General features: G+C 37.8%; 1 non-coding gene across 1 annotated transcript; it reads left to right on the top strand.

Annotated features, from left to right (window-relative positions):
• The first annotated feature begins 7035 nt into the window (after positions 1-7035).
• Positions 7036-7142, top strand: LOC131621133 (small nucleolar RNA R71). The gene has a single exon (XR_009289463.1). It is a non-coding gene; the product is annotated as a small nucleolar RNA R71 (small nucleolar RNA).
• The last annotated feature ends 3659 nt before the right edge of the window (positions 7143-10801 follow it).

Genomic DNA, 10801 nt, shown 5'->3' with positions numbered 1-10801 from the left:
ATAGTGACGAATCCGCCGATCATAATAGGTGAAACTTCGTCTTGCGTGATGCGCTCGAAGTTTTCTAGCATAAATGTAATAGCATTGACCGGACGATTCTGAGAAGTGCAGAACATGATGAACAGTTCTTCTCTGGAAACTTCAGTGACATTCTCTGGTTTACCGAAAATGTAGTGAGAGATAATCTTATGCAGGTATCTGAAAGCAGGGTTATGGATGTTCTCTGAGTGAAACTCATGCTCTTCAGGATTATCGTTTCCAGTAATCTTACCCCAGAAATTTTCCAACTCTCGGTAAGCAAATAGTTCCTCTTGAACTGTGGTGAATGCATCCGCTCCATTAGGAATTTCTAACATAGCAGCAAAATCACGGACACAAAACTGATATTCCAATCCAAAGAGTCGAAAAAGGATAATTCCTTTCCTCAATCCTTGTCCACAGTTAGGTAGGTAAGTCAATGAGCTCAAGAATTCCAGAGTCAGCTTTCGGTAGGTACAGAATTTACGGATTAGGTGAGAACCGGTCCAACCGATTTGGTTCAGCAAGTACATGACACTTTCGTCGATTCCTAACTTCTTCATAGTCGGGTGGTGAGGATAGCGAGTCAAATCCATTTGCCTCTGAGCTAGTTTAGCATATCTCGCTTCTTGTTCTCTTCCTCGGAACACAACTTCCATATTGTCAACTTCTTGCATCTTGATAAGTTAGTAACTAGATTAGCATATAAGTTGAAAAATATGAAATTTAAGTTAGACTTAGGCTAGTGTTGGAAAAAAGAAAAATTAAAAAGAAATAAAAATTAAAAGATGTAAGAAATTATAATAATAATTATAGAAATATGGGATTTTTATAACAATGATTAAAATAATGATTATAATTATAATAATTATTATAAGTGGCAAAAAGCATAAAAATTTAAATAGAAAATTAAAATAAAAACAACATAAAATAAAATATTTTAAATAAATAAATAAAATAAAGATAAGAAAATGAAATAAAAACGTGGGTTGTTTCCCACTAAGCGCTTTGTTTTATGTCGTAAGCTCGACGATTTAAATGAAAATTATTTTTTCGGATGAGCGGGCAGCTCGTCAAGTTTTAAAAGTTGAATATTTTCATCGTTCTCGAGACGATGGTAATGTTTAAGACGTTGCCCATTTACGACAAAAGGCTCGACCGTTTTTCCTTTAATTTCTATCACTCCGCTCAGAAATATGTTAGTAATTTCGAATGAACCAGACCATCTAGATCGTAGCTTTCCAGGAAATAATTTTAGTCTAGAATTAAATAACAGGACTTTATCGCCTATGCTAAAAAATTTCCTAGATATACGCTTGTCGTGCCATTTTTTCGTTCTTTCTTTATAGATTTTAGCGTTTTCGTAAGCGTCTTGTCTAAGCTCGTCTAATTCGTTTATGTCTAGAATTCGTTTTTCACCAGCGGTAGTGTAATTTAAGTTTAAATTCTTAATGGTCCAATAAGCCTTATGTTCCAATTCTACCGGGAGGTGACATGATTTTCCATAAACGAGTTTGAATGGGGTGGTTCCTATTGGAGTTTTGAAAGCTGTTCTATAAGCCCATAAAGCTTCATTTAACTTGGATGACCAATCCTTTCTAGATATAGCAACAGTCTTTTCCAATATTTATTTTATTTCTCGGTTAGAGACTTCTACTTGTCCGCTTGTTTGTGGATGGTATGGTGTCGCTATTCGATGATTCACTCCATATTTTCGAAGAAGTTTTTCAAGGATTCTTGAAATGAAGTGAGATCCACCATCGCTAATCACCAGTCTTGGTACACCAAACCTAGGAAAGATGACATTTTTAAATAATTTGATCACTACTCGTGTGTCGTTTGTAGGAGAGGCGATAGCTTCTATCCATTTCGAGACGTAATCGACAGCTACGAGGATATATTTATTTCCGAATGATGATGGAAAGGGACCCATAAAGTCTATTCCACAGACGTCAAATATTTCTACTTCTAGAATGCCTTTTTGAGGCATTTCGTCTCATCTTGAGATATTTCCGGTTCGTTGACATCTATCACAGTTTATAACGGCAAAGTGAACGTATTTCCATAGATTAGGCCAATAGAGTCCAGATTGGAGGATTTTAGCATAGGTTTTAGACGTGCTAGCATGTCCTCCATAAGGGGCTGAATGGCAATGCGTTATTATACTTCCTATTTCTTCCTCAGGTACACAACGTCTAAAGATTCCATCGGGGCATCTCTTGAAAAGAAGAGGGTCGTCTGAATAGTATTGTTTCAAGTCATGGAAGAATTTCTTCTTCTGTTGGTAGCTTAGATCAGGGGGAAGTACACCAGCGGCTAAATAATTCACGAAATCCGCATACCAGGGTATAATGGTCATTGCAAAGGTGGTTGCGGCAGGTTCATCGGGAGTATTTCTTTCTAGTTGAGCTATAAGCTTATCGTGAGGAAAATCATCGTTAATAGGTACGGTTTCAGGTTCTAGGTTTTCTAAGCGAGAAAGGTGGTCTGCTACTACGTTTTTTGTTCCCTTTTTGTCTCTTATTTCTAAATCAAATTCTTGTAATAGCAAGATCCATCTTAAGAGTCTCGGTTTAGCATCCTTTTTAGTTAATAGGTACCTAATAGCGGCGTGGTCGGTGTATATTATTATTTTGGCTCCTACTAGGTATGAGCGGAATTTATCCAAAGCGAAAACTACAGCTAAAAGCTCTTTCTCAGTTGTAGCGTAGTTCATTTGAGCTTCGTCCATAGTTCTACTTGCATAGTAAATAACGTGAAGTTTCTTATCTTTTCTTTGACCTAGGACAGCGCCTACAGCGTAATCGCTTGCATCACACATTATTTCGAATGGTTCAGTCCAATCAGGAGGTTGCATGATGGGTGCGGAGATTAATGCTTCCTTAAGGGTTTTGAAAGCTTCTTAACACTTGTCATCAAAGACGAAATCGGCGTCCTTCATTAATAATTCGGTTAATGGTTTAGTTATTTTCGAGAAGTCTTTAATGAAGCGTCGGTAAAAACCAGCATGTCCTAAGAAACTTCATATTTCTCTAACGGTTTTTGGAGGTTGAAGGTTTTCAATAACTTCTATTTTAGCTCTGTCTACTTCAATTCCTCTATTTGATACTATATGTCCTAGCACAATCCCTTCTTGTACCATAAAGTGACATTTTTCCCAATTTAGGACTAAATTAACCTTCACGCAACGTTCTAGAACTTTTTCTAAATTCGCAAGACATCCCTCGAAACTTTGTCCACATACGGATAAGTCGTCCATGAAGACTTCCATAATATTATCTAGGAAGTCGGCGAATATTGCCATCATACATCTTTGGAATGTCGTAGGTGCGTTACATAATCCGAATGGCATTCGTCGGTAGGCAAAGGTTCCAAAAGGGAAGGTGAAAGTTATTTTCTCTTGGCCATCAGGATGGATTGGGATTTGGAAGAAACCAGAGTAACCGTCTAAGTAGCAGAAGTGGGAATGTCTAGCTAAGCGTTCTAACATTTGATCTATGAATGGCAGGGGAAAGTGGTCTTTACGAGTGGCTTTATTCAGTTTTCTGTAGTCTATGCACATTCGCCAACCAGATTCAACTCTTTTGGTTATAGTTTCTCCTTTCTCATTCTTTATCACCGTGACTCCTCCCTTTTTAGGTACTACATGAACGGGACTAACCCATTTACTATCGGATATGGGGTATATTATCCCAGCTTCTAAGAGTTTTAAGACTTCCCTCCTAACTACTTCGCTCATGATCGGGTTAAGTCTCCTCTGATGTTCTCTAGAGGTTTTCGAGTCTTCCTCGAGCATAATCCGATGCATACAGACAGAAGGGCTTATTCCCTTGAGATCAGATATCTTATAGCCTAAAGCTGTTGGGTATTTCCTTAGGACTTCTAATAACTTTTTAGTTTCAATTGGTCCTAAGTCAGCATTGACTATTACAGGTCGTTCAAGTTCGGTATCTAAGAATTCATATCTTAGATTGTTAGGAAGTGTTTTGAGTTCGTCAGTCAGTTTACTAGGAGCAGGTGTAGGTTCAGGTGCTGGTGCTAAACATTCGGTTAAACTTAGGTTTTGGTTTTCTTCTTGCGTGTCATCATCAGATGTTTCGGTTATTGGGATTTCTAGGATTTCAGGGTTTTCGAGTGATTCAATTTTTGTTTCTCTGACGCATTCGTCAGTGATGTCCATGAAACAACATGTGTCGTCAATTGCGGGTGCTTTTAAGAAGTGAGATAGAATAAATTCAATCTTCTCTTCTCCTACTTCGAAGGTTAGTTTTCCTCTTTTAACGTCTATGATTGCACCAGCAGTTGCTAAGAATGGTCTTCCTAATATGATTGGGATGTTAGAATCTTCCTGGATATCCATAATGATGAAATCAGTTGGAATGTAGAATTGACCTACTCGCACAGGGATATTTTCCAACATTCCTACAGGGTATTTAACTGAACGGTCAGCCAGTTGAAGAGACATTCTCGTTGTTTTAAGCTCACCTAGTTTTAGTTTCTTACAGGTTGAAAGAGGCATCAAACTAACACTGGCTCCTAAATCGCATAAGACTTTATCTATAACAGCCCTTCCTATTACACAAGGTATGGAAAAACTACCAGGATCTTTTAGTTTGGGAGGCATGTTGTTTTGAATGATAGCGCTACATTCTGCGGTAAGCGTTACAGTTTCGTTATCCTCGAGTTTCTTTTTGTTCGATAGAATTTCTTTTAAGAATTTAGCATACGAAGGCATCTGAGTTATAGCTTCTGTGAAAGGTATGGTTATGTTTAATTGTTTTAGAAGTTCTACAAACTTTTTAAATTGCGCTTCGATTATAGATTTAGCTAATCTCTGAGGGTAAGGAATTGGTGGCTTATAAGGTGGTGGTGGAACATAAGGTTTTTCTTTTTCAGGTTCCACTTCGGTGTCGTTTTCATTCATTTTAGCAGTTTGATCATCAGTTGATGTCTTTTTGGTTTCCTTTGGCTCTTGTTGTGACATGGGTGCGTTTTGAGTTCTAGGATCGATAGGTCCATCGTAGTTCGTTCCACTTCGCAGTGTAATCGCGTTTGCATGTCCTTTAGGATTAGGTTGTGGTTGAGCAGGAAACGTGCCAGCAGGGGCAGTAGTAGGTGCTTGTTGTTGAGCTACTTGTGAGATTTGTGTCTCTAGCATCTTGTTATGTGTAGCTAAAGCATCTACTTTGTTTGATAATTGTTTTAGTTGCTCACTATTATGAATGTTTTGATTTAGGAAGTCTTTGTTGGTTTGTTGTTGGGAAGCTATAAAGTTTTCCATCATGATTTCTAGATTTGACTTCCTAGGGGCGTTTGGAGCAGCTACAGGCGCTTTTTGATAGCCAGGTGGGACAACAGGTGCTTGTCCAGGTGCGTACAATGCATTGTTGTTCTTATACGAAAAGTTTGGATGGTTCCTCCATCCAGGGTTGTACTATTAGAACAAGATTTGTTCTGATCAATATTCTCAGTTTTGATGATAACAATGTATATGAATTTTGTATGAGATAATGTGGTACTCTAATACTATGAAATTTCCATTTCAGAAATTATATAAAGAGTACGCACAAAATCAGCGCAAGAAGCACTGACTCAGAAGGTTCAGCATGCAACACCAGAACATGGTCTGGCAAGACATCAGAAGATGGTCAAGCAGAATCAGAACATGGTCTATGGAAGCATCAGAAGGACTTGAGATCAGAAGCAGAAGCACTAAAGTTCTCATGGTATCACGCTCAGAAGCACTTCAAGGTCAGAAGACAAGAAGATGCTCTGCACCAAGCTGTTTGACTCTGATGATATTCAAACGTTGTTTACACAAACATCAGATCAGAAGCAAGTACTAGCTGGCAGGCTACGCTGACTGACAAAAGGAACGTTGAAAGCTATTAAAGGCAACGTCAGTAGACACAGCGAAAGCAAGGCTCGAGGTAGTTGACAAAAGAGTGAAACATTAAATGCAATGCTGTACGGATCACGCAAAGTATTAAATGCTCCCAATGGTCATCTTCTCAAACGCCTATATATATTGAAGTTCTGATGAGAAGCAAGGTTACGAATTACGAATTCTGAATACAACACTTGCGCAAATATACAGAAACGCTGTCAAATTCAAAAAGCTCTTAAACTTCATCTTCAACCTCACTACATTGCTGTTGTAATATATTTAGTGAGATTAAGCTTAAACTTAAGAGAAAATCACAGTTGTGATAATAGCTTTATAAGAAGCATTGTAACTCTTAGAATTTGTTTACATTAAGTTGTAAGAACTAGAGTGATCAGGTTGTTGATCAGTATACTCTAGAAAGTCTTAGAGGGTATCTAGGCAGATTGTTCCTAGAGTGATCAGGTTGTGATCAGTATACTCTAGAAGACTTAGAAGTTGTCTAAGTGGAAAACCATTGTAATCTTGTGTGATTAGTGGATTAAATCCTCAGGTGAGGTAAATCACTCCAAGGGGATGGACTGGAGTAGTTTAGTTAACAACGAACCAGGATAAAAATCATTGTGCAAATTGTTTTTATCTTACAAGTTTTAAAGCTACACTTATTCAACCCCCCCCCCCCCTTTCTAAGTGTTTTTCTATCCTTCATGTACGTGTTAGAGTAAGGGTTTCCCTGAGCGTAGTTTACTTGATCGGATGGAATACCAGTCAGGAGTTGACATTCGGCAACGACATGTCTAGTTAATTCACAAATCTCGCAGTTAGGTGCTATAACAACTGCGGTGGCTGAAGGAGTGATGGTTAAGTTCTCGATCGTTTGAGTTAAAGCGTCTACTTTAGCGTTAACGTGGTCTATACCACTTACTTCGTACATTCCTCCTTTGGTTTGGGTTTTCTCTAGAGCAGCTCGTTCTCCTCCCCGTTGATAAAGGTTTTGTGCCATGTTTTCTATGAGGTTGTATGCTTCATCATGGGGTTTGTCCATTAGAGCTCCGCCAGCAGCGGCATCTATAGTCATTTTAGTGTTATAAAGTAGACCACCATAGAAAGTATGGATGATCAGCCATGGTTCGAGTCCATGATGTGGGCATAGTCTAAGCATGTCCTTGTATCGCTCCCAAGCTTCGAAGAGTGATTCGTTATATTTTTGGGTAAATCCGTTGATTTGACCTCTTAGCATAGCATTTTTGCTAGGCGGAAAATATCTAGCTAAGAATACTCTCTTTAGTTCGTCCCATGTAGTTATGGAATTAGAAGGCAGGGACTGAAGCCACGCCCTAGCTCTATCTCTCAAGGAGAAGGGAAAAAGGCGTAATCGAATAGCTTCGGAGCTAACATTGTTAGCTTTGACAGTGTCGGCATATTGCATGAACACGGATAAATGGAGATTAGGATCGTCCGCAGGGCTTCCAGAGAATTGGTTCTGTTGGACAGCTTGTACCAATGAAGGTTTCAGTTCGAAATTGTTCGCCTCAATCGCAGGTCGTGCGATACTTGAGTGCGGTTCAGCTCGTGAAGGAGCGACATAGTCTCTAAGAGGACGAGGGGCAGCCATCTCTAACTTCGGGGTGATTTGATTGATTTAATCAGTAAAGATCAATTCCTGAGAAATCGGAATTGGTGCTACTTCGGGAAGATGATAAGCTCGACGTCTTACGTTAACAAAACGTTCGATCTCGTTGATTCGTTGTATCAGGTCTCCTCCTTGTGAACGAGTACTTGGCATACAATCGTTCAAACAGAAAGGAAAGAATTTGCCCTAGTCTCTACGGTGTAACAGTGAGTTAGGATATCGACTTAAATAGTCCCCGGCAACGGCGCCAAAAACTTGATCGCGACTTTACGTGTCTATAAATCTGATAACTGCAAGTGAACAGTCGTGTCATGTAGTTTTAAAATATATCGAATCCACAGGGACTATGAATCGATCTACCGTTATCTAAGGTTACTATGTAAAGCTAAGGCTACTAATATTTTGATTGTTTCTAAAGGGAAAGTAATTGTGAATTCTAAGAAATATAATAAACGGATATCAGTATGTATTTCGTTTAACTTAGGCGATCCGAAGGTCCATTGGCTATTGTATTCATTCGATTAAAGATCTTTATTAATTCTGTTGATTAAAAGTCCTCCTCTCAAACTCTCGCTCTGTTGATTTAGACTACTATCCTAACTCGTAATGTACGCTCTCGCCATCCCATTAGATTTAGAAAAGCTTTTTGAAAATAGAATAGTTAATAAAATGCTTGCTTTATGAAGTCGTTATCTACTTAAATCCCCTAGTCTCAAACTCTCGCTCTGTTGACTCGGTTCATGCTAGTATTCCCCAACGTACGCTTTCGCCATCCCGCGTCGGGTTTAAAAACACTTTTTGAAAGTAAATAATTTCTAATTAGTTTTAATACGTTTTCACCATCCTTAAAACTAATGTCCTATGTCTACTATCCAGTTAAGAATCTCAAACTTTCGCTCTATTGATTTTAACCTTAGTCGGCCTTAAAACCTCAAACTCTCGCTCTACTGATTTTAAGACTTTATTAATTAAATTAGACATAAAACCAAAAACAAGTGATATTTAATAAAACATAATTAAGCCAATTTATTTCGGATCCCACGGTTAACTTACTTTACATATCGATATCTTAATTAATTAGCCAGACATATTGATACGGTTAAACATGCATAAATTTATTCGGTTTATAATGAAAGGCATATTAAAAGGCATACAATATATCATGCAATTAAATAATATAAAGGCAATAAATAAATAACCTGAATAAAATAAATCTGAAATAAATCTGATTCTTGGAGTACTCGAACTTCCGCCACAGATCGGCTGGATCGTTCTTCAGAAATTATTAGGCTTAAAATTTAAAGGCAAGGAAAATAAAACTAAATCTAACGTAAGGTTAGATCTATAAAAGGTTCACAACAATTTCCGGTGTAGAGATTGTTATGAGAAAAAGAAAGCAAATGAATAAAATGCGGAGAGAAATAAAATGCTTGAGAAATGAATTCGGCAGCACTTCGTTAGCAAAATTTCGGACCTGGAAAACTGAAGTATCAGCCTCCTTTTATAGGTGAGGTTCTGCAGATACGTTCCTTGAAAATAGGGACTTCTAGACTTGGGATTCGGAGACGCACGTCTTCACTTTTTGGGGAGACCAAGGCACCAGACTTGAGACGTGCGTCTCAAGTGGAGGATTTTTAGGAGCAGTTGGAGACGGGTGTCTCCCTTTCGTGACGTGGCGTGGACGTGGAAGTGGAGTGGGAGACGGACGTCTCCACTCTTTACTTGGTCTTCTTCAATGTGGGCCACGTGCAAGTGATCATGTCTAGCTCATTCGTGGACTGGGCTTGCATCTTTGCATAATTGGGTCTTCTTTTGCACCCCTTTATTACTTCAACACCTCTCTTTCATCTTTTAAGAATAAATAATAATGATTTTTGCTCCATTTTTTCTTTTTTTCACAAATAGTCTCAATATGAACTCAAAACCTGAAACATCGCAAATACTCGCATAATATCATAATAAAACAATATAATTAAAAGAAAATGCTAATAATACTTATGGATTTTAAGCTAAATATATGATATAAAATCGTGTTATCACTCATATCTGTGGTACTCCACATGAACCTTTTTGAAAATCTGTGTTTTATTAAAAGATATTGTGTGCGAAAAGAAATGTTTGTATGAATTTTAAAATAAGCTCGTCAAGACATTATATCTTGTGTCTACATACCTCCTCGGTGCAATGGAGAACTCAGAGCTAATGTAGTTCTGCTTAAAAGGGAAGATATTTAAAAGGAATAAACACTTTAACGTCGTTGGAGAGAATACTCAGCCATTGATCTTGAGCATGAGAACAAATGGATTCTTTGCATCACAAATGAAAGAAGGGCTCCAACTCGGATGAAAATCAACGAGTATGCCACTAGCTCTCTCACGTGGAAAAGATCTCATTATATCAATCAATTTCAAAATCGTGGGGTATCGCAACTCACTACAACAAATAATCATGTCTAAACTTTTGAAGAAAGCCACTAAAGGGAGAAAGGTATTTTTTTAAGAAAGATTTTAAAAGGATTGCAAACATAAGAAGGTTTTTGAAAAAAAGGAGAAAATTTTGAAAATCTAAGAAGAGGAAGAGATGAAGAGGCTATCCTAGAGCATAAAATAAAAGCTAAGGAAAGAACAATCTAACCAAAAAGAAGCCAACACTTGACATTAAAAGTCAAGGTAGATTTCCCATCCTTTAGAATACCAACACTAAACCAACGCATTACCACTTGGGGATCCTGATGAACTTATTATCTTTAGCACCACTTTGCATTAAGCACATTAAAATTCTGACGAAAATTGGGCAGAGTAACGGCTGTTTTTGGGTAAAATCGTTATCACGACGCCTTGGAATTAACCATCAAGGGCTTTAGAGGAAATACCTGCACACACAAACAGACAACAATCCAATGCCAGGCAGAATAATAGCGGAATCAAAGGGTCTAGAGGTACTAAGTCCAACAAGTCCAAGTCTCCAAAATGCTCGAGATAGTAACCAATAGTCCATAGGGCCTTATGTGTTTTTTAGATTTTAAGTTGATTATTAATGTTTTAGCACAGAAAAATAGAGTATGGTCCAAATGGACAAAAATAAAATAACGGAAATAATACGTCCAAATGGACAAAGAGAAAATAGCGGAAACATAAACAAAGCGTCCAAATGGACAAAGAGAATATAGCAGAAACATAAACATGATGAATGATAAAATAAAGCATAAACCAAGAAATATAAAGAACAATATAATAAAGTGCAGAAATTAAAGTTAACTGTTAGTT

The sequence above is a fragment of the Vicia villosa genome, linkage group LG7, assembly GCF_029867415.1.
Source record: "Vicia villosa cultivar HV-30 ecotype Madison, WI linkage group LG7, Vvil1.0, whole genome shotgun sequence".
Classification (NCBI taxonomy): domain Eukaryota; kingdom Viridiplantae; phylum Streptophyta; class Magnoliopsida; order Fabales; family Fabaceae; genus Vicia; species Vicia villosa.
Note: the sequence above shows the minus strand (reverse complement) of the source record. Positions and strands in the feature narration are given on the sequence as shown.